The sequence below is a fragment of the Rhinolophus sinicus genome, linkage group LG01 (assembly GCF_036562045.2).
Source record: "Rhinolophus sinicus isolate RSC01 linkage group LG01, ASM3656204v1, whole genome shotgun sequence".
Lineage (NCBI taxonomy): Eukaryota > Metazoa > Chordata > Mammalia > Chiroptera > Rhinolophidae > Rhinolophus > Rhinolophus sinicus.
This window is the reverse complement of record NC_133751.1, coordinates 45,157,539-45,181,456: the sequence shown is the minus strand read 5'-3', so window position 1 is coordinate 45,181,456 and position 23,918 is coordinate 45,157,539. Positions and strand designations below refer to the sequence as shown.

The 23,918-nt window shown below is 35.8% G+C and overlaps 1 non-coding gene across 1 annotated transcript; it reads right to left on the bottom strand.

The window, feature by feature from the left end:
* Positions 1 to 17,183: 17,183 nt before the first annotated feature.
* Positions 17,184 to 17,287, bottom strand: LOC141568015 (U6 spliceosomal RNA). Its single transcript, XR_012491030.1, has one exon. It is a non-coding gene; the product is annotated as a U6 spliceosomal RNA (small nuclear RNA).
* Positions 17,288 to 23,918: the final 6,631 nt, after the last annotated feature.

Below are 23,918 nucleotides of genomic sequence, written 5' to 3'. Positions count from 1 at the left end.
AGCCACTACAGAAAACAGTATGCAGTTTCCTCAAAAAAAGTAAGAATAGAATTACCATACAACCTAGCAATCCCTCTTCTGGGTATCTATCCACAAAATCTGAAAACATTTATCCATAAAGATATATGTACCCCTGTGTTCAATGCAGCATTTTTCTCGGTGGCCAAGACATGGAAACCACAGAAGTGTCCTTCGATAGATGATTGGATAAAGGAGATGTGGTACATACATATTACTCATCTATAAGAAAAGATGAAATATGCCATTTGTGACAATATGGATGGATCTTGAGATTATTATGCTAAGCGAAATAAGTCAGACAGAAAAAGTCAAGAATCATATACTTTCACTCATATATGGGCTATAAAGCTGAAAGCAACAAACGAACAAGACAAACAAACAAACAACAATCTCATAGACACAGATAATAGTTTAGTGGTTCCCAGAGGGTAAGCGGGACGGGGGATAGTAGAATAAAGTAAAGGGGGTCAAATAAATGGTGATGGAAGGAGAACAGACTCTGGTTGGTGAACACACAATGTATTACATAGATAATGTATTATAGAATTGTACACTTGAAATCTATGTAATTTTACTAACCAATGTCACCCCAATAAATTTAATAAAAAAGAAAAAGAAAAACAAAAACCTCAATGCAAAATGTAATGTACCTCTTTTTCCCTGTGTTATTCAAATAGTTCATTGTGCCATTCATAGTACTACCTTCATTTATAACCAGATAAAATCCTTTTTTATAAAACAAAATGTTTGTCTGTAAACATTGAATCTTAGTTATGACAATATGAATAATTTCCTTTCAATATAAATAACAGAAAATATAAGGCAAACTTAGATCCATTTTCATTATAATTGGACATAGCAAAATTATTGGACTTTTTGCAGTTTCTATTCTATTTCAGCCATTTGAGTATTGCTGAGTTCTGGTGCCTCATTTGAGTTTTGTTTCATCTTGTTCCTGAAATAATGTTTTATTAATTTTAATTTGGAGAGAACATTCTGCCGTGTGTGTGTGTGTGTGTGTGTGTGTGTGTTGAGAGTGTGTATACATACACACATATGCACACACACATACACATATACTTGTATATGCATGTACATAGATATATGCAATTATAGGAAATGTCAAAAAATTAAGAACATACTTCAGAAAAACTTGCATTTTTAATATTTTAAAAATGAATAATTGCCCCAAATTTGCAGATAGTTTCACATATTTTTCAATTTTGCTTTCTATTGACTTTACTCCCAGTGATTATTGTAGTAATTATTTTAATAGGTCTTTTGAAAATTTCCCTTGTGCTTTCTGTGCATTTTTCACAATGGTATTTTTACTTGAAATGATTGGGTTGGATTAAGAAATGTCAGTAATTTCTTTTCAGTTCATGAAGTGTCATGTCTAACTGGATAGTTATTATATAAAATTAATTACATGATGAAAATATTTAATTATAATTTATTCACATAAAAACTGCTGAAGAGTGAGAGCTTTGATGTTGATGCTTAGAAATTGACAGGCCTGAACAAAGAAAAATATTTGAAATATTGTTGTATCTTGGTGAAATTTTTGGTCAGTGGTATTTATGATGCAAGTCCATTTTATATGAAATCATGATTCTAATGAATATATTTGTGTCCTTTTGTTAAAAGGCTGCCAAATATCAGTAACTTTTAATTGCTGAAACAGTTGTTTTTGTTTCTTTTAACAAAGGAGTCTGATTACTTTTGTTTAAGGAATAGCCAAGAGTTTTCATGTGGTTTAAATATGCCTGTTATACTGGTAAAAATCTATGTACTCTCTTTGTACCTTAAAATAACCAAGATATGCTAAACCCTGTTCCAATGATGTGGAGTAATACATTCAGATAATAAATTTAACAAGTACACTGATCTACTGTGATGCTGTTTTCATGGTCATGTTTATATTTTCTTCATTACAGTGTAACTTGGGCACATCTACCATTAGGTTTAGATATAGCATAGCTGTTGGGGTAATTTGGTATTGCCCAGGTAATAGAACAGAGGTAGACATAACATTTTTGAAACTGCACCTGCTCTACTTTCACTGAGACCTGGTACTACAGCAAATCATAAATGCCATACATTATAATAGAAAAAAAAAATGGAAACAAGTTTAAATGTTCATTAATAGATTAAGGGTCAAGTAAATTCTGGGGTATTCACTTGGGAAAAAACTCTTAAAACATATTGATAAGATAAAGAACAAGTTACAGAACTCATGGCTGTTTATATTGACTGAAAATATACACATATATAATTTTGTGTCTGCATAGGGAATTTCTGCATAGAAATATGTAGAGTAAGAACAGGTTAGAGGAAGGAGAGGAGGCTTTTAAAAATCTTACATCTTTCCATATGGCTTGCTTTTTAAAAACGTCATGAGCAACATTACCGTTATTGTTTTAAAACTGATTAAAAATGAGACTCTTGTAAAGGCATGAATAGACATTTTACAAAATATATACAAATTGCCAATAAACTTACAGAAAAACGTATGCCAGTATCTCAACACTGTAGCCAGATTTTTAAAAAGTCTTTCCAAAGATGAATTTTGTTTCAGAGCAATTTTATTTGATTGCTAATGATGTCATACAGATTTCAAATTATAGCCTAGTCATAGACATAGCCACAAGCAATATTATTAAAACTTTTAACCCTCATGAACACCAATACAAAACACATTGGCTAGGTCACTGAGATCTGACTACTGACTCTGGAGCTAAAAATCATAGGGTGAATATCACAGGGTTATAAAATCAAGAGAAGCCATATTGTTATCTGTGGAAACATGTCTTCCTTCTACTTTGTTCACTAAAATTGTGCAATACCAAATCTTATCTACATTTATTGTGGAGAATTTCTTATCGAAATTTGTAGTAGTCCACATTTTAAAAGAAATAAGTACTTTACAATGGGATCAAAACATGAAGCATTTATGTGTAGTTTCAGAGGAGTTACACATGATATATGCTTGTTGGCTTTTCTCAGCTTCCCTGTAATCTTTATCAGATCCACCAGAGCAGGGGTGTCCAAACTGCGGCCCACGGGCCATTTTTTATTGGCCTGCAGCAAATTCCAAAAATATATTTAGTTTACTTAAATAAACCAGGTGAGGCAATACGTACTTCACCTCGAGTGAGTGGCCCAGCTGTTTGTGTATTTTACTGCATATGGCCCTTGGTGAAAAACGTTGAAAAAAGTTTGGACATCCCTGCACTAGAGGCTACAAGACCTGAGGTTTCACAGGGCAGGCAGAGCGATTTCAGTTCATGTAATTTATAGATAAGTTTTTCAGAAGGCAGTGAGAGAAAGAAGCTCTGTCCTTTTTAGCATCTTCAGTATTTGATGCAGCTGTTTGAACAATTAGGCTTGGGGTAACAGAACACATGGAAGGGGATGCAATAACTCTTAACTGTGATTGTTGAAACAGTTATTGAGAATGAAGAAAACTTTAATTACTAAATGATCAACAATGCTGGGTTCTTGATTAGAAACATGACCAGCTATTATAAATTAGTTGTGCTTGGGCCAAATTCAGCCTGCAGATGTATGCATTTGGCTGCACAGTGTTACAAAACCTTACGCTTAAATTCTTTTTTAGGCCAATGTTCAACACTGGAGCTCACCATAGGCAGCACCGTGTCCTACGTTTTTATACCTACTCTTCCCACTTCCCTCAGTATGCCTGTCCCCTGAAGTCATTGGAGAACGCTGTAAAATTTGTTCATTGTTTTGTCATTTAATAGTATTAAATTACAATTACAAGGTAGTGGGGGAGAGACAGAGATCATAGGGAAGTCATTGTCCTAATTCTGATCCAGTCTGAGTGGAGATTTGCAGAATATTTCCTGGTCTTTGCTTACTGAGATTTCTGAGCTTCCAAAAGTTTCATTGGTCAATAAATATGAAAAAACTTCAAAATTAAGATCTTGAAAGGGAGAACACATATGTTAAGAAATTCTGGGTGTGTCTTATCTCATAGCTGTGTCAGTATCAGAAACAATAAGTTATTGTTGTAGGTTACAGGATATTCAGAAATAATTCTGGCATTAACCAAAATCTCTGTCCTACCCACCCTCACCTCTACCAAAGTTAAAATGTCAAGCTGTCTAATAAGAGAGGTTTTTAAGTTTTGAGAGTGAGGGAATTCATCCAACATGCCTAGCAAAGTGATTTCTTTACCATTGCAGGTACTCAGTAAATGTTCATTAGTTATATAAATAAAAGATATAGAAGTTCATCTTTCCATGATTTCTATCTAGAAACTTTCAGATTTAATTTTTTCTTTGATCTAAAAGATCAAAATGTTTTAGAAGCATGAATCTTTTTTTAAAGATTTTTATTAAAAATATGGCTAACATACAATATTATATTAGTTTCAGCGGTACACCATAGTTATTCAACATTTATATATCTAAAGAAGTGATCACCATAAATCCAGCAACCATCTGACACCGTACCACGCTATCACAATATTATTGATTATATTCCCCTTGTGGTACATTACATCCCCATGACTTATTTGTTTTGTACCTGGAAGCTTGGATCTCTTATTCCCCTACCTCATTTCCCCTCTTTTTAAATTTATCAATTACAGGTGACATTCAATATTATTTTATATTAATTTCAGGTGTCTAGCATAGTGGTTAGACATTTATATAATTTAAGAAGTGATGCCTCCGATTAGTCTAGTACCCACCTAGCACACACATAGTTATTACTGTATTATTGACTATATTCCTTATGCTATACCCTACATCCCCATGACAACTTTGTAACAACCAATTTGTACCTCTTAATCCCTTCCCCTTTTGTCACCACACTCCCAAATCCTCTGTCATCTGGCAACCATCAAAATGTTTTCTATATCTATGAATTTGTTTTGTTTGACTGCTCACTGCAGAAAGTGCCTCTAAGTGGTTTGAGAGTTGGGAGGGGCAGGGTCCCAGTGAGTCAGCAGGGCAGAGCAGCAGAGCTCACTGGGCCAGTCAGATTCAAATTTGGCCAGAGGGGGCGGGCTCAACACGGGAAAGACGGCACCCACTTGCTGGCTGCATGGAAGGCGGACCCCTCACTGGTAAAATGCCGACTATCCTCTAGTCCTCTCCTCAAAGCCACACACCTCAGTCTGCCCCCCATACGTCTTCGACACCCCCTGAGTCACCATCCCTCCGCAGGAGCCCAAGGTAAGTGCCTGTGAGTGAGTGAGTCTATGCTTGGGCTGTTTAAGAGCATGTCTGTGCTTCCCACAGCCTTCCATCCCACCCAAATGGTCAGAATCTCCACTGTTTTTCACAGTCAGATGTCGTGGGGGCTCCTCTTCTCAGCACCTGGGCTGGGGAGCCTGGAGCGGGGGACTGGGGTCCCTCCTTCTCCAGGGATAACCAAAGCAATGGAAATATCTCTCCTGATTCCTAATCATCACTCACAGGTGTGGGGCCTGTTCCGTGTTTCTGCCCTTCCTACCAGGCTCGACATGGCTTCTTCTTTATATTTTTAGTGATAGGACTTCTCTTTGGCTAGACTACAGATGGTTTCCAGGGTGACTGTTCTATAATTTAGTCATAATTTTAATGTGCTCATGGAAGAATGCAAGTACAGTATTTATTTACTCCACCATCTTGGATCTCTCTACAAATATGAATCTTAATTTTTAAGTAGTGAACTTTTTCTCTGGTCACCTTTTAATTATTTCTGTGTTTATTGAGTGATAAATATAAACTGTTCTTTTAAGAACTTGTACATGATAGATTTTTATAAATGGGCACAAGAAAACATTGTTTGAAAGGTGAATTTTTTATATATTTATGAAATTTAGTTTATTTTTATGTCCCATTCTTCAATGTCATTTATTATAAAACCTATCCAATTCTGAAAGAGGTGTGTTAATATTATTGTATATAGACTATAATTATATATGAATTATCTGACAATGTATAAATTTCCAAGCCTTCAAATATGTCCCTTGAATGTAGTATGAGGTACATTTTAAAAAACTTTTTCCTTAAAAATTTTCACCCTTTTAGACTGGCATGCATTATGGTAATTGTGTTTGAGTTGTATTATAGTTTTACCAGACACTTCTTTTAGCAGCATGTACATAATAGTTATAGCATATTTAACTTTTATGGATGAGATTATCTGTTCTCCCTCACCCCTTTACCCTCAAACCCCCAACTTTCCTTATGATAGACATGACATTAGTGGCAGGGACTGTTTCTTTTGTTATGAAAATAGTCACTATTGTCCATTTTCAGATGGTAAAGTGGTCTCAGCAGTCATATCATAAGTTTATAAACTGCAAAACATTATCAGCTCTAGCTATAGAATTAGCGTTAAAAAAAATGTCTGACACTCTTTCTATGTGTCTTTGTCTTCAGCTGCCACCTTTGCTGTCCCTCAGCTCCATGTTGGGAGTTGGCCATGTGGTGTAGCATCTGTTTATGCACAGGACCAGGGGGATGGGGCAGGGAGGTTTGGGCTGGCTCAGAGCATCCCATGGTCTGGGGTATCTGTTCTTGGGCACTCTGGGAAGGGCAGTGGATGGGAAATAAATTGAATAAAGGGGAAGGTGTCCAGCATGAAACTGTGAGACGTGACCTCACATACTAATTGAAATGTTAGCTCCTGCTGCTTAATTGGGTTTTGTTCATTTAAAAATTCTGTTTACTTTAATTAGGCTCACTGAAGAGTGGGAAGCTTGCTGAGCTTGACAATCTCCTGTCTCTCAAAATAATAAGAGAAGGTTGGCTCCCTTGGTGATTCTTTGCTACTCTTTCACTCCACTCCTTATCTCCCTATTATTTTAGACATTATTCTAGATATTTTATAGGACTCTTTCCTGAGATGGTATAGGTTAAATAAAACCTGCAGTCAGGCACTTCCTTGTTTCTTTCAAGGCAGCTCAAATAGGTATAAATACTATTTAATCAGCCCCTGAAAAGAAACCAGAAGGGGGGTGAGGGTGTCCACTGAAGACCTCTTCATTCCACATGCAACAGAAGAACAGCTGGCTTTTAAAGCATGTAATTCAGTAAGCTTCCCTTTTTTTTTCATAATTACTTTCATGGCTTCAAATTCTATTTCTTTACTTCTTTTCAGTATGGATCCTAAGAAGAAATAAATAGCACATGCAAATTGCTTGATTTGAGTAGAGTTTCATAAGGTGACAATTTATAAAGGTGGAGAGGCAGGATGTAGGGAAAATATAGTAATCTGGGTTGAATAGCAATGACCAGTTGCTAGCAGGAGCTGTGGCTTTTAGTTGAGGGTCACAGTCTAGCCCATGGAAACCCTGGAGAGGGAAATTAGAGGAATAAATATGTCACCCTCTCACTTTTCCCTCTTTTCTATGCTGGTGAGCATCCCATCGACTGTACCCAACTGAAAGCACAAGGATAAGAGAGCTCGTAGATGTTATTCATACTGTTTCTTACATCGAGCTCTTCTCCCACCACACAGCAGCTGGAGAGTGGTTTTCAGATTTTCTTGAGAAACCAAAACCCAAAAAAAGGTTCATCATCCTCTAGAGCCACCATAGCTCACTATTTGTATGACCTTTTTGCAGTATAAGGACTGCGGTGATATGCATGCTATTCATTGAGAAAACTGCAGTAAAACAATATTTTTCCCCTCAGTATAACCAAGAAGGATCAGATAGCCATTCTCTGACTCAGTGCTGCTGTTTATTTGATTTGGGCACACTGTAACTGAAAACTGCTGGTATGATCAGCTAGGATTCTTACTCATGGTAGGGCATGCAGGAGTTGAAATTTAAAAGAATTTCTGAAATATAATGTAACCTAGAGTACAGAAATGACAATCGTGTAGCAGGTCGATACTCCTGTAACACCATCTAATCCATTGGCCTAAGTGTTCTGACTCTAGAGCACATACGCTTAATGCTTCACTCTCCTGGATGTGGGAGTTAGAAAGGGAGGCATCAAAGATAATGCCAACGTTTTGATTTCAAGTGATGGAGAGAATGATTAGGAGTCACAAGACCATAAGTTTTGAGGGGAAGATGCATTTGTGCTATCTGAAAGGAAGTGCCTATTAAGCAATTGGAGATGGGGAGGCTGTGGGCAGTGGTGGGATTTTAGGAAGGAAATGGCGTCCAGGGAGAAAGATTCAGGAGTCATCAATATGGAAGTGGTAGTTGAAACTGTTGTGAGCTTGGTCCTCACAAGCATGTAAAATCAGAAGGAAAAAGGGCTTAGTTTTCGTCACCTTCACTGCCACCATCTAATCCAAGACAACATCTTTGACATTTGCAGTAATCTCACTGTTTTCGATGTTGACTCTTTCTCAATACATTCTCCCATACAACCTGTAGCCCAGGTGATCTTTTTAAATGTGGGTCTTCAAAGTTTAAAACCATCAAAGTTTTCTCATTACATTTGGAATAAAATCCGAACAAGTGCTTTGGAAAGTCTAACACGGCCCTGAATGTCTTTAAGGCACTCGCACAACCTTCCGTCTTACTTTCTCTTACCGTTACCCACTTTTCTAAGTTCCCGTCATAAGGTTCTCTTTGAACTTCTGGCAAACACCAAGCTCTTTTCCACATTAGAGCCTTTGCTCCAACTCTTCTTCTGCTTGTTCCTTTCCATATTTTAGTTATCAGCTTAACTTGTCACCTGCACAGAGAAGTTCCCCTATCCCCCAAATGTAGAGTTCTCCATTACTACATCTTACTGTTTTCCTTCATAGCATTTATCTGAGTTTACAATTATATAATGATATATGTGTTTACTTTTAAAATATCTACCTCTCCTATTGATTGTAAGACATCTACTCACTACTCAGTGCCTATCACATAGTAAATACTCAAAAAGCACTTGTTGAATGTATGAATCTATATTCATTTAAGCTATCTATAAAATCTATACTGTAATCATCAATATTCTCTATCATTTATTTATTCTATATATCACTTATTTATATGCTTTTTGTGCATGGGTGAAAAGTAGCAGAAACTCCAAAGCCCCGTTTTTTTGTCTCCCCACAGGGACAAAGAGATCATTATTATACTTTATGTAAGCAGCTGCATATACATTTCTGTCAAGATCAAATAAAGACAGCAACATTTAGATGGAAGACAGGAATGACCTTTTTCTATGTTCTGTTTAGGAAAAAAACAAAACACCTCATTTCCATAATTGGCTGTGGTGTTGTCTATAAATATTATGGAACGTACCTTGAGTTCTTACAGTGCAAGCTAGGTTATGATGAGCGAAGAGTAGCCGTGGTCCTGAAGACAAGCAATCCTCTGGGTAGGAATTTTCCCACCATGCTTATGGAGCAGTAGAGCAGGGGTTAGGGTTCATGAAATAAAGATGGGGAAGAACCTGTTCTTTCACTAGATCTCTTTATATTTTACTTCTTTCCTACTTTTTCTGTTTCCTCTAGGGTAGGTGATAAGAGAAGGGAGAGTAGAGGAAAAGGTGAAAAGTATTACATATAATGTGGCTGTAAAAGGACCCTAATAAAGAAGACACTGCAACCAGTGCATCCAGGCTGATGTCTTATGACCCATCCTCACTCAGCTCCTGCCTCTAGAGCTGCACCCTCTCCTTTCTCCTGGGTTTCTCTATTCCTGGCACAAAATTAGGTTGCGTGGGTTAGCTCAAACCTGGGTACCTTTTGTGTTTTCCCATTGGCCCAGAGGAACTCACATCCTTGCCTCAACAATAGGTGAAGGATAGGCTTACCCCCCTTGCCTCCTCTGTTCCATCATAGGAAGCTCCAGCCAACTTCATAATATCCAGATGGGAGGCAAGCGTCCATCTTTGTGTTCTCAATTACTTCCAAATGCCAAGGTCACGTATAAGATCTCTCTCTCTCTCTCTCTCTCTCTCTCTCTCTCAGTTCCAACTTTCTGGTCTTCTGGGTTTTGTGGTTCAGCAAAACCTCACTCTGGGAAGATTTTCCCAGCCATTAGGAGTGGTTCTCAGGGGCTGTTCTGTTGGGGGAGAGAAGGAAGCCAATGTGATCTCTCCTTCTATGAATCCCTTTACCAAATGTTCTCCCTGCCTCTCTCCTTCCTCAGCGTAGGCCCTTCTTAAAGCTGAAGCCAGAGTATTCCTTTGAAAACTTAAGTTAGATTAAGTCACTCCTTTGCTAAGAATTGTCCAATGTTTTTTCATCTCATTCAGTATCAAATTAAAAATTCTTATCCAGTATATGTCCCCATTGATCTGTCTCCACCATTTCTCTGATCCCATTTTCTGCTATTTCTTTCCTTTAGCTCATTCTATTCCTTGCCTGCCCTTTAACGTATCAGATTCCCTCCTTTACCTATACCTGGGATGTTTTCCAAACGTCCATTTGGTTAGCTTCTTCACCTGCTTCTGCGTGAAAGTCATATTCTCAGAGGCCTTTGCTAACCACCTTATAGGAAACCACCTCCCCTTCTGGCATCTGAGCAGTTGCTGACAGTGGATATCCTAGCCTTTTAAAGTCCACAGCCTTTACTTCTTTACTTGAATCTAAAACAAATATGTAACTTTTTCACTTTATTGATTTGTTTAATTTGTATCCATCCATTTAGCTCATATGTTCCAGGAAAGGCAGAATCATGACACTTTTTGTTAGTTCTGCAACAAATAAGTACTTAATAAATGTTTTTTGAAGCTTGTTGGAAAATCCAGATAGACCAAATAATTTTTGAAGCTCTCTAAAAGCTTACTGCAGGCCATGTAATTGACTGATTTATACAGTATGGTTATTGATGAATTTTTTGTAAACTTCCTACACTCTGGTTTCTACTCTAACCCTTCCTCAAATAACACTGTCAGATTGCAGTTTCTAAAGGACTTTCGTCACCTTCCTCCTTTGCTTAAAACCTTCAGAATCATATGTATGTGGTTGTGTGTGTGTGCACATGTATGAATGTATCTATCATGTAAAGCCTGTAAAGCCGAAGCCTGCTTGCTTCCCCTCTCCCTTTCATCTTCCTTCCTTTATCAGCATTATTTAGTGAGCACCGTTATACATTAGGTCTATTTTTGGTATTTTACCTACAAAATCTCCCTATAATCCTCACAACATCCTGAAGACTACTTTTGTCTATTTGTTTGTTTTTTCACATTTTCATTGTAATATAGTAAAGGTACAGTAAAGTTACAAATGTGAAGGTCAATGAATTTATAATATATGTTTATCCAGAAAATTGTCACTCAGACCAAGATAAGCAACATTTCCAGTCCCTTAGGTAGACCACTTTTTTTTTTTTTTTTTTGGTCTCTTCCATAGACTGATTTTATTGATTGATCGATTGATTAATTGATTGAGAATCAATATTATTTTATATTAATTTCAGGTTTACAGCATATTAGTTAGACATTTATTTAAGATGTGAGCCCCCTGGCTATTTTAGTACCCACCTGGAACTATGCACAGTTATTACCATAGTATTCACTATATTCCCTATGCTTGACTTTACATCCCCATGACTATTTTGTAACTACCAATTTGTACTTCTTAATGCCTTCACATTTTTCACCCTGCCTCCCAACCCCATCTGGCAACCATCAGTTTGTTCTCTGTATGTATGAGTCTGTTTCTGTTTTGTTTGTCCATTTATTTTGTTCTTTAGATTCCACATATAAGTGAGCTCATATGATATTTGTCATTCTCTGTCTGACTTATTTCACTTAGCATAATACCCTCTAGATCCATCCATGTTGTTGCAAGTGGTAAGATTTCATTCTTTTGTTTGTGGCAAAGTAATATTTAATTGTATATATGTACCACATCTTCTTTATCCAATTGTCTATTGATGGGTACTTAGGTTTCTTCCATATCTTGTTTGTTGTAAATAATGCTGCAGTGAACATAGGGGTGCATGTATCTTTTTGGTGTCAGGAAGGTACTAGACTAATCAGGGTGATCACATCATAAATTATATAAATGTCTAATCACTATGTGGGACACCTGAAACTGATATAAAACAATATTGAATGTCAACTGTAATTGCAAAAAAAGAAAACTTAAACCTAATTGCTTATTCTGAAAAAAAAAAAAAAGAAAAAAGAAAGAAACAGAATGGTTAATAACTGACTTTGGAATCCTGGAGAAGTCAAATGGTGAAAAAAAAGAGATATTGCAAGTGAACAGCTAACTGAATATGTAGTATAAAGATAGAAATGGGCTTTCCAGACTAATTGGGCACCTGGAGAAAGTTGTAATATATTTTGCAAAACCTGTGAGGAAACTTGCAGAGTTTTCAAAGTTTTCAAATAAAATTTAAAAGGAGTTTTTAAATTTATTGGGGTGACAATTGTTAGTAAAATTACATAGATTTCAGGTGTACAATTCTGTATTACAGCATCTATAAATCCCATTGTGTGTTCACCACCCAGAGTCAGTTCTCCTTCCCTCACTATATATTTGATCCCCCTTACCCTCATCTCCCACCCCCCACCCCCCTTACCCTCTGGTAACCACTAAACTATTATCTGTGTCTATGAGTTTCTGTTTCTCATTTGTTTGTCTTGTTCTTTTGTTGTTTTTGGTTTATATACCACATATCAGTGAAATCACATGGTTCTCTGCTTTTTCTGTCTGACTTATTTCACTCATGATTTCCCATGAAATAAAATCTTAACATCCCCATCTGCTTTTGCAATCAAGAATTAGAAAAATGTATACAACAAGCAAGATAGAAATATCATCAAAATGTATTCTGTAACAGTATCACGAACAGCTTGAACTGTATTATGTCAGAAATGTGTATTTATTCTATTTAAATTGCTCTATTTTGACATTCATAAAACAAATTGACGTTAACAATAAAAAAAATTTAAAAGGAGTTTACAGATATAGATAATGTTTCTCAAAAACTTCAAATTACATTCAAGAGAGCAGTTTTAACACTGACAGATCAATAGTGGAAAAGATGCATTTTCACTGGAGAAAATAAGGAAGAGGGTCATTAATAACACTTTTGGCCTTAAATGTATCCATACCAATGTGTAGAACATAAGTAGTGAATAAAGTGAAATTGGCATATTAAGACAAGGATGTAATTAATATCTTGAGATTAGGGTGGGATGGGGTTTAGAACGAGAATTGAGTAATAAAATGGCACAAAGACACACCTTGTTTAAAGAAAACACCAAAAGAGTGATAGTATACTTTTTAACTTTTTTCTTTTAAAAGGTTGAGGAAGCAGTGTAGTAAACCTCTAGTCTGACCTTAATCTGATCAATGAGAGAGAACTGCTTGGAGATGTGAAGGTGTTAACAATGATCATGTCAATTTATAGTTGGTAAAACGAGTGAAAGGGAATGAGGGAAAGCCGGGACGACTACATTGTGCTAAGTAATGATAGCTCTTATTTATTGAACAGTTACAATGTAGAAGGCACTGTACTAAATGTTTTACATTGATTGTCTCATATAATCCTCAAGGCTATCATCCCAGTTTTATAGATGAAGAAACTGAGGCTTAGAAAGGTTAAGTAATTTGTCCAACATCACACAAAACTAGTCGTAGAGCCACATTTGAATCCAAGCAGTCTGAATTTAGAACTACCCTGCTAAGAATGTAGATTTCCAAAAGTTTTTAGAAAAAAGACAAATAGACTCTTTTGGCCAGTGAATTTAAAAGAAACGCTGACTCAGTGATAATGACAGGCCTTCAGATGACACACACTGAGATTACTCTAATGAAGGAGGAAAAGAGAGGCGACCAATCAATCTATGTGGTACCCAAAAATCGGGGGAGATGACAGAATGGTGCCGATGATGTTTCACGTATTTTTCTACTTGCGCTTTATGATCTTTAAAGAGAGGATAGAAAAGATTAAAATTTAAAAGAAATGATACCTTATCACTTAGGATTCAGTTTGGCTGATAAGAACCTAAAGTTAAACAGGATAGAAATTTCATTTTCTCTTTTCTGTTAGTTTGAAGGGAGGTAGCCCAGGACTGGCGCAGTCTGTGCTCCATAAGGTTCTCAGCCTTCTTTGTGGCTCTGTTCCATATAGATACCTTTCTCAAGGTCATCTTATGGTCCAATGTTTCTGTTCCCAATATTGTAACCATCGAGAAAAAAGAAGGAAAGAAGGGTACATCTCTACCATATAAGGATATTCTTGCTTCCCTTGGCCAAAATTAGTCAGATGGCCACATCTAGCTATAACAAAATCTGGGAAATGCAAACTCTAGATATTGGTGTTTCTACCTAGAATTCAGGAGCTCTATTAGTAAATTCAAAGGAAGCAGACACATATTTGGGGGCATTCTAGCAAATTTTGCCACATATATATACCTTCATTCAACTAGAAGGGTAACAAAAACCTAAACTAATAGTATCAGGAAGGATAAAAGCCTAGAATAATCTGAAACATCTAGAAAACATTAACAAAATATTGGTTTTTTATTGTTTAAAAATTTTTGTGTATTTTTAGTATAAGAAAAAAAAGAAGGTAATAGTTCTCACTTGGGGAAAATTCTAACATTAATAGTTGATGGAGAAATAGTAGCATTAGTCCACTATTTTGTTCTCACCTCCTTTATCAAAACCAGTTATGGAATTGGAAGAAGAATTGGAAGTTTCTCATGTTGATGAGAAACTGAAGGACCAAACAGGGCAGCATCTTCATTCGGGCCCTCGTTATTGTTTGCCTGCATTATCTCAGCAGCCTCCTTAAAAATTCTTGCTGCTGCTTGGCATACATTTTCTCCCCTCACCCACTAATCAAGTAAAGAAAACGACTTATTTACTCCCACAAATTATTTCTCTAAACACAATCTTCTCATTCCCTTGCTTAAAAACTTTTTGTTGTTGTTGTTGTTCTCTAGAATGTATAGAATGAAGTCCAGACTTGTTACCATACACATAAGGTCTTTCGTGACATGTTTTGAGCTTTATTTTCATCTCACCTCTGCCTATTTCTTTCATGCTTTTTGAGCTACAGCTTTGCTAAAATTCTTAGTGTTGCCTGAATATTGAAGTTACTGATACTTTTGTGTGAATGCCCCTCTTTGCTTGGGAATCCATCAACAGGTTTTAAGACCTAACTCATGGACCGCCACCTTTTTAAAGCCATGGAGAGATTGATAGGTTTTCCTTTGTATCCACATGGTGTTATGTACATGTTTGATTTATTTACTTGTCATATAAATAAATATGTGTTTATTTATTTATATGTCTTTCTTCCTTGCTAATCTCTGAGTTCTGAAGGGGAAACAATTTTAAACATATTGCTCAGCACTTAGTGAATGTTCAAAATGTTTATCACTTGATTGGTGAGAGTATGAAGATGGTTTAAATTCATTCAGGTCATTAGGGGCAAATGCAATACATATATGCTAGAAAAATTCTACTGTGATTTAGGAGCTATTGCCAAGTGTCTTGGAGGAATTTTGGGTAATAGAAGTGTCAAAGGACTGGAGCTAGCCAATGTCCCAATTTTCATAAAGGGTATAAAAGTATATCTAGGAATCATAGACTGACACACTTTAGACCATGCACAATTGTAGAGTAGATTATTAGATGGCTTGTGAACATTTTAGGTAAAATACTGAAAAGTACGTTTCTATTGTTGTATTTTAGCACTTCCTACTTTCTTAAAGGATTAGAGGCAAATATTTATTCCTAGGAACCTGTAAATGTTTGCTTAGGACAAGTAAAATTGTGTGCAACTCTTTTCCTATGTTTCTTGAAATGTATTGACTGAAAATTGGTGTCTGTGTATTCTGTAAGGCATCTGTTGATGTTTCTAATGTGACTTTATGTGGATCAGGTGATGTGTTTGTATATTGAGAACTACAAAACTCTATGCCCGGGATTCTCTGTTTTCAGTTGTTTGCTTAACACCTTCATATTTTTTTGCCATGTTCATATACCATCTCTACTTTTATATAAAGAATTTTTTTTAATCAACTCAGTTTTAACTTAAACTTAACTGTATCCTAAATAAAAATAACTATAAGGTCACAGGTTTATAATGTACAATTTGATATCTTTTCTAATACACCCTATAAAAAATGAATAACTGTAAACAACAAAAAAAATTATGGCCATGTATCCTCTTGAATACAATCAGTGTAAAATTTTACAACATTTTATGCTGTAGTCATTGTATAAAATATGGGGGAATTTAGGCTATTCATAATACCAGTAAGTGATTTTTATCTATTGCACCTTTGCATGGTGCACAAAGGCAGTTGATTAATGGATTGATACTGAGTTGGAGGGTTGTTTTGAGAGAAAATTTGCAGGGCAGTGACCTTTGTCCTAACCTGCTTGATATTCTTATTTGTGAACTCGAGACATAGGAAGTGATGGATTCAATTGGAAATGACATAACCTGCAAGTGATAACTCATATACTGCATGATAGAACTAATTCAAATTTTTTGACAGTTTTGAATTATAAGCAAATAATAGGAACACATTAGGAATTAATGTAGAGGATGCATAATTAGATTGAAGCAAACAAGTGTTTAAATATACAAAGGAGAAGATCTGGCAAAATTATTCCATGGCTTTAATTACTATAAACTCAGTAGGAATGAAAAATTTGATATATATGCCCTAAAAAGTAAGCACAAACTTAGATTTCAGTCATAAAGGTAATATGTTCAAGAAAGTGCTTTAAAATTAGCTGTCCAAGTTAAGAGAGTTAAATATTCTGTAGCTGATCAATCTATATCTGGAATATTTTGTTTAATTTGAGGACATTATCCAGAAAAATTATAAAGCTGAAGGAATTGTGCACAATAAGCCTAAAGAAAAAAATTCTAAGTTGGGGCATGAGACTTGCTTTTCAAAAACAGTATTGGAAAAGTTTCAATGTAGAAGAAAAACTTTATTTATTCTGCATAATTCTGTAAGCAGATTTCACTTCAGCTCAATAAAAATTTAAATAATTTCATAGTCAGGGATGCTGCCTCACAAGGAAGAAGCAAGCTGCCAGGATTGCTATATGCTTGTCTTCTGGATATGAGAGAGAGAGAGAGAGAGAGAGAGAGAGAGAGAGAGTATGTGTGTGTGTGTGTGTGTGTGAGAGAGAGAGAGAGAGAGAGAGAGAGAGAGAGAGAGAGAGAGAGAGAGAGAGAGAGAGAGAAAGAGTATGTGTGTGTGTAAGTTGGCAGAGAGGTGATCCTTTAACTTTCATTGTGTGATATTTTTTTAAATATGGAATGCTTCTTGGATTTGTGTGTCATCCTTGCACAGGGGCTGTACTAATCTCTGCATTGTTCCAATTTTAGTATATGTGCTGCCAAAGTGAGCACTCTGTATGATTTTTATATTTACAATGATCACATGTCATCAGAAAAAAGATTTTCCATTTTGAAAAGCAAAATTTAAAACTACTAGAGAAAGAGAGTGGTTTGAGGAGATTCTTGCTTCTGTCACTTAATAACCAATTACTTTTGACTGATTCCTTAACTTCTCTGAGGATGAAATTTCTCTCGTAGGGATAACACTTTCCATGTTATTGGTTGAAGACTAAACTAATGCTATACATGAAAATTCCTGATACAGTAGGATTTCCGTATATGTAATTTTCTTTTCCTTGTATTTGGTCAAGAGTTAACTTTTTGAAAGAACAGCCAAAAATTAGTGGGCAGGCAAAAATTCAGCCCTGATTTTGGACCTTAAACAGTTCAGTCCTAACTTGTGGTTTGGAAGTTTTGTGGTATGGAAAAAGTAATATAGACGAAAGAGAAAATCCTAAGACCTACATGTATACTTTTAGTTATTAGTGCAAGCATTCATAATGTCATATTACAGTCTTCACAGATGAGTTCAATTTTCATTATTTTCTTGCTTAATGGCCAACCACTGTGGGCCACATGGCCTATTCACTTCAGTTGCAATATGGATGAAATCATGAAATCATCCATTTCATATTCCTGTTAATTGATTTTGTTATAGAAATTAAATTAGGTAGTTGTTTAATGATCCAATTAACTGCTCTACAAGTTTACCCTCAAATTACTTTATACCGGTAGACTTCTCACTTCAGTCAAGTGTACATACTTGAAACTTTAGGCCAGTTTATTACGATGATGCTTTCAGATTTAGCTAATTAGGGGGGTAAAAAGTAAATGAAGGGAGACCACTGACAGAACACCATCTTTCAACGCAGGCAAAACAATATGTCTTGACAATTCATTAGACATCACTTCATAGCTTCCCTTTTAAATTCTATATTCGAGAAGTTAATATCATTTTTTGAAGAGGTTATTCTGTTACCTAGATATACTGCCATTGGATGACAGTAGCTGCTACGTTATTAGTCCCCAAAGCAAAGGGTTAAATTATAGAACCATGCTTTAGGATTTCTATGTGGCAGTGTTCTTCTTGTGACTCTGTGATTTAATTATTACTTTTCTATGTATTTTTATTTTTTCTAAAAAATAAGTTTTGCTTTTGAGCGATTGAGCTCAAATAATGTTAAACCACCACTATTTCCAAAAATTTAGAAAAAAAACATATAGAGGTAAATGTTTAAGGTACAATCTGTTGCTTTCCTCCCTGATCCTAGACATTGCTTCCTTAACCCACAAAAATTTTAGCTTGAAATCAAAGCATTTCCTGGCAGCCATGCTCTTGCTTCAGGGCCTTGTTTGTTTTTCTCAGTAGCCAAGGAAGCACTGCCTCAGGAACAGGTGGCCTGCTGGTCCTTTCTCTTCTCCCTTCCCCAGACTATTCACATTAATCACAGAAAAGGTTCAGTTTGCCTTATAGTCTTGCTACTTTGGAATCCCCTTCATATTTTTCTTTGATGCATGCTAATAGCAGATTATAAACCATAGTCCTTTCTAAAAAATAAGCGACTGAGTTAACACAACAACCCTCAGAGTTTATACTAGCCTTCCTCTGTAGATTAGCAATTTAAATGTTAATCCACAATTTCTTTGCAATTTCCAGAAACTGTATTTGTAATACCATAGATGAATTATAGTAATTACCACTAATTTCAGTCATGAAAACGGATATAACAACTTGGGAATGCTGACTTTAATTCTTTTAATTCACTTGCTAGCATCATAATCTTCATACTGGTGGAGTTAGAGGCGGGGGAGAGAAAGATTTGAAATAATGGAGATTGTGGTGGTCTCAGCTTGCATTTTTTCCTACAATTCCTAAAGCTAATTGTTTCATAGTTACAAAAGGTTTTAGAATATGAACTCCATAAATGTATTTTTAAGGTATTCATTAAAACTAGTTCTGCAAGTCTCCTGGTGCTTGCTCTGTTGCTCAGGCACCTAAATGACCTGAATCCACTCAGGGCTCTTCACGAAGTCATGCTATTTTTGAGCAAGGAGAAATTGCTAAAGGCTAGACTTTTAAAAAATGGAGAAGCGATTGTATGTAGAAGAAAAGAGGCTCTATGTGTTTACTTCACCAGTTGCAAGAAAGCGTTCTCACTCAATAGCTTTAGCTGTCAAAGAGGAAATAAGTGCAGAATAAGCCTTAGAAAAGGTTAATGATCAGAAAAACACATCTTATATATAAAATACATTTATGTATAAAATGGATAGTGCTTGCACCGCTTGTACATGGTTTGAAGAGCTATTTAGGGGAGACAAAAGATCCGATTAGCAAATCTTTCCTTCAGAGGCCGACAGGAGAAACTTTTAAATAGCACGACATGAGGCTTTCATCTTCTGAAAGTAACCTCCCTTCTAGTTCTCCCTTCCAGTTGCCAGTGTGAATGAAATGATTTCCGAATCATTTTTCTCGTACACGGTGAAAGTATCTTTTGATTCCATACTAAAGAAAGGATTCCTAGTTTTCTTTTAATCAAAACCTGTCTAAATTGGCAAAAGAGGTACGGAATCGAGGTGACATGGTGGAAAGAACAGGGAAAGTGAAAACTTAGATTTTACTTCAGGTTCTTCACTTTTATAGCTGTGTGGCCTGGGGAAACCTTAATTCATCAGTTACTATTTATTTACTGGCAGGAGAGGGAGGAGTAATGACCGTCCTGCCTTCCTCACAGGGTTCTGAGGAGGATTACTTGGGAATATTGAGAAATGACTTGTCATAACAACAATCATTAACCCCACTTGTTCCAAAAAATGTCAAACCACTGATAATCCTCAGAACGTCAGATACTCTTTCCTCTTTTTGAAATGTTCCTAAATTTCTGTCTGCCTTATTAGTCAACTAAGGACTGTCAATTTTTCTGCAGACCGATTAGAAAGTCTCCCCTATGTCCAAGACTCACATTTTAATAGGGCATTTGCCAATGAGAAATTGTCTCAGTATTTCCTCTATAAAACTTAGTCTCCTTTCTAACACTTTTGAAACTCTGCTAGATGGATTTCCTTGCTATAAATGTATGCCTTTGTTAATTTTGTCTTGGACTTAAATTTTTCATTGACAGCATCTATGTGTTAGCATTTATAATGCATGTGAGATAAATATAAGACTGCCACTGAAGAATTTTAAATTTGTTTAAAGGAGATAGCAAAACTGAAAATGAAATTTTAAGGGATGATATTTAAAGTTCATTTGGGAAAAACAAACTGTAAAGAGAGAACTATTTCCATACCTCAGAATCTAGGCAAATCACCTTTGATAATAACCATCATTTGTAAATGCTTTATGCATACCATTTTAGAGATAGTAGAGTGTATCTTGGGAGACTGACTGGTTTTCATCCCAGGTTCCACTACTTACTAACTGTATGACCTAGGACAAATTTTTCAATAAATGCTAACATTTATGGAGCACTTACTATAAGTCAGACACTGTGAGAAACGTCTTATGTGGATTAATTCATTTATTCCTCAATGAGATTGGTATTATCATTCCCATGTTAGAGAAATCCAGGAATGTAAGTCATTTTTCCAAGATCACATCCCCAGCAGTTTCCACATCAACAAAACAAGATATGTTAATGTCACATAGGTCAAAGGGTTGTTGAAATGATTACATGAGACAAAGCCTGTAAAGTGTTTGTTTATCAAACTGATGCAGGAAGTAGTCAGGAAATGTTTTGTTCTTGTAATTGCTTTTGTCACTTTTACTAGGTGAGTATAATTGTCCACATTATTAAGATCAAGAAACTTTAGCTAACCTTAAAGAAGCAAACCAAACCAAACAAAACATAATATTGGGAAAGATGAATGACATGTTGGTACTCTAAAATAGAGACATTAGATTAGCCAGAGGAAAAGTTCATAAGCTTTTTTGGGATGAAAAATTGAAATGCTCCTTAACTTGAGTCCTTGCAATGGACACAGAAGAATGTCAAGGAGAAAAATGTATTGATAGGATTTTTTGGGAGACAGCTAGGACAGTTGTAAAACAAATGTAATAACTATGAGAATTATGATGGTACACTGTTGAGTAGTTGAGTTTGGGGAAGAGATATACATACCTATGACTCATTGCTGTTTTAGAGTTACTTCATTTGAAGGGTAAATATTTAAAGCTATGATATATGGGGAGCCTTATATTATGCCTCAATATTTGAAATCCTAGCAAGTCATAGATTGGTGAGTTATTTGAAGGACTGGGAAAAATTGTAGTGGCCTCTAACTTGTAGTCTATTATAGCAGGGTCTGGTTACATAGAGTAATAAAACACAAGTCAAACAAGTTTAGAAAGTTAGTGAGATCATGTAGAAAGATCTAGGTTACTGCTGGGAATAAAAAACTCCAGTAGGAGGGGTGCTGGGAGCAGACTTTTGAGGCTAGAGTCCTCTGAGGCTCTAAAACAAAAAAACCAAGAAGGTAAGAAAGAGGTCGAAAGGGATATCAAAGACAAATTGGGCTTAATTTTTCTTCATTGCAGCTCCAATTTTAACAATCCATAAACTAAGAATGTATCAGTTATCTAATTCCTATTGATTAATTGATATAAGTGCTTTAAATGCCAGGCATTGTGAAACTGATGGGGATTTTAAACCAGGTAGGAGAGGACTAGTGTCCTTGCAGGCCTTTGAATGAGCTGTTTTGAGGCTTACAGGGCCATTTAAATTGCGCTCTATAACAGTTGCCTAGTCATTTAACCTCTGGGCCTCAGTTACTTCATCTGTAAAATGAAGATGTTGAACTATATGATCTCTGGGGAACTTTGCAACGTGAACATGTTATGATTTCTCTTTGGCTTACTTTTAAGGAAAAGGCATTATCCTCTTTGGGTAGTAAAGAATCAAGAAGAGAAGCTCACATCTCAAAGGGGCGTGCAAATGGATATGTGCGTACCCAAACACACGCGCACATATATAGCATCATGAGGACGATCATGGAAAAATGCTGTTAAAACTGGAGTGAGTGACATAAGGTTGAAGATATATTCAACTTACCAAGTATTTCTGTCTTTGCAGCATGAAAAAAAACATAACACATGGTTTTCCAAGAATCTTCTGGCCAAAGACGAGGGGATATAATAGTTCATGTAAGTAAAGCTCAAATTTTATTTACTCAAAAAGTAATAGCATCTTTTGTTCTGTATCTCAGTGTCCTTAACTATCATCCTCTAGTTTCTTGCCCGTAGTTTGACATGCCTTTATTCTAAGGATTTTTCATTTTGATAAGTATTTATCTCAGAAAGATTAAAGCCAAGAGTCCCTAAACTCACCCAGAGGAAGTATTTTAAGTTAATTTTCAAAATTAGTCAACAACTGCTAAAGTTATTTTGACAACTTTTTATTCAAGGAGCTTTATGAGTTTAAAGTTTTATGTATGGCCAGCTGACTTGTTCTTCATGAGATATGGGATTTAAGGCAGTGTGATTCCATTTTTATTAGTGGCAGTGATAAGACTTCCTAGAAACTGAAACAATGGGGTCACACATTGAATAAAGAATAAGGAAAAAAGCAAGGCTGGGAAACTCTCAGCCTAAACTAACTAAAACATTCATGATGTTCTATAAGGAGATCAGGTTTCTAAGTAAGAGAATGCTATTTAAGAGAAACTGCTGATTATCTTAAAAAGTGACTGGTAAAGACCGGAGAGCCGAGGAAGAGAAGAGAAGATTAAGAAAGGAAAAAATAGAAAGACATAAGGCCTTCCTTTTGTCTTGTGCAAATGGAAGGCCTCGGTGTTTTTCAATATGATTTGTATAAGCTGCTTGTGGTTGTCAGTGGGATACACAAAAGGAATAGATCAATTTCCAAAGAACAATTTGAAATTTTTGGTTGTTGTTTCTGCATACCCAGTAATAAAGACACTGAAGACTAACCCAGAATTAGGACATTTCCTATGCTTCTAAAGTGTTTTCATCTATTCATTAATGTATATGTTAATAAACACATAATTTGAAAATTCTTTACATTCCAACCATGGATGAAATGCAAGAAAGAAAAAAAAAATGGTCCTGGCCCTTAAGGAATTTAAAATCTATTTGGAAATAAAATATAATACTTTCAATTTGATTACTTCCCTATATTGCTCTAATAAATTAACTCATAAGAAACCTGAAAAATCAAGTAATTTTTTTTCTGAAATGCTTACGGGGGCTTGATAATAGTGTTTCCTGTATGTAAAAACTGGCTAAAAGATAGCGCAGTCTGTTTTATTACACTATTAGAGCCAAATTTATTCATCTTCAATATGCTATAATTTTATTCAGAACCTATTTTTATTCTGCTAAATATTTCAATCCTAAAATTCACATGGCCCAAGGGAAAAATGTTCTGGAGTGTATCATCTGTTCCACTCAGTGGTTACATTGCCAAAGATCCAAGAGCTGGAACATATGCCTGCTTTGCATGGTCTCCCTTTATCCCCATGGAGCCTTTTAGACTTGTTCTTACTCCCCTGCTGTCCTTGGGGGAAACTTCTAGCATCTGGTAGCTGGGACTACACATTAGTTAGATCTAGATGCTTTTCTCTCTTTGTTGTTTAGGGACAGTGTTCCAGTTTTCTAGTTCAGTCTGAGCATATAAAGCATGATGGT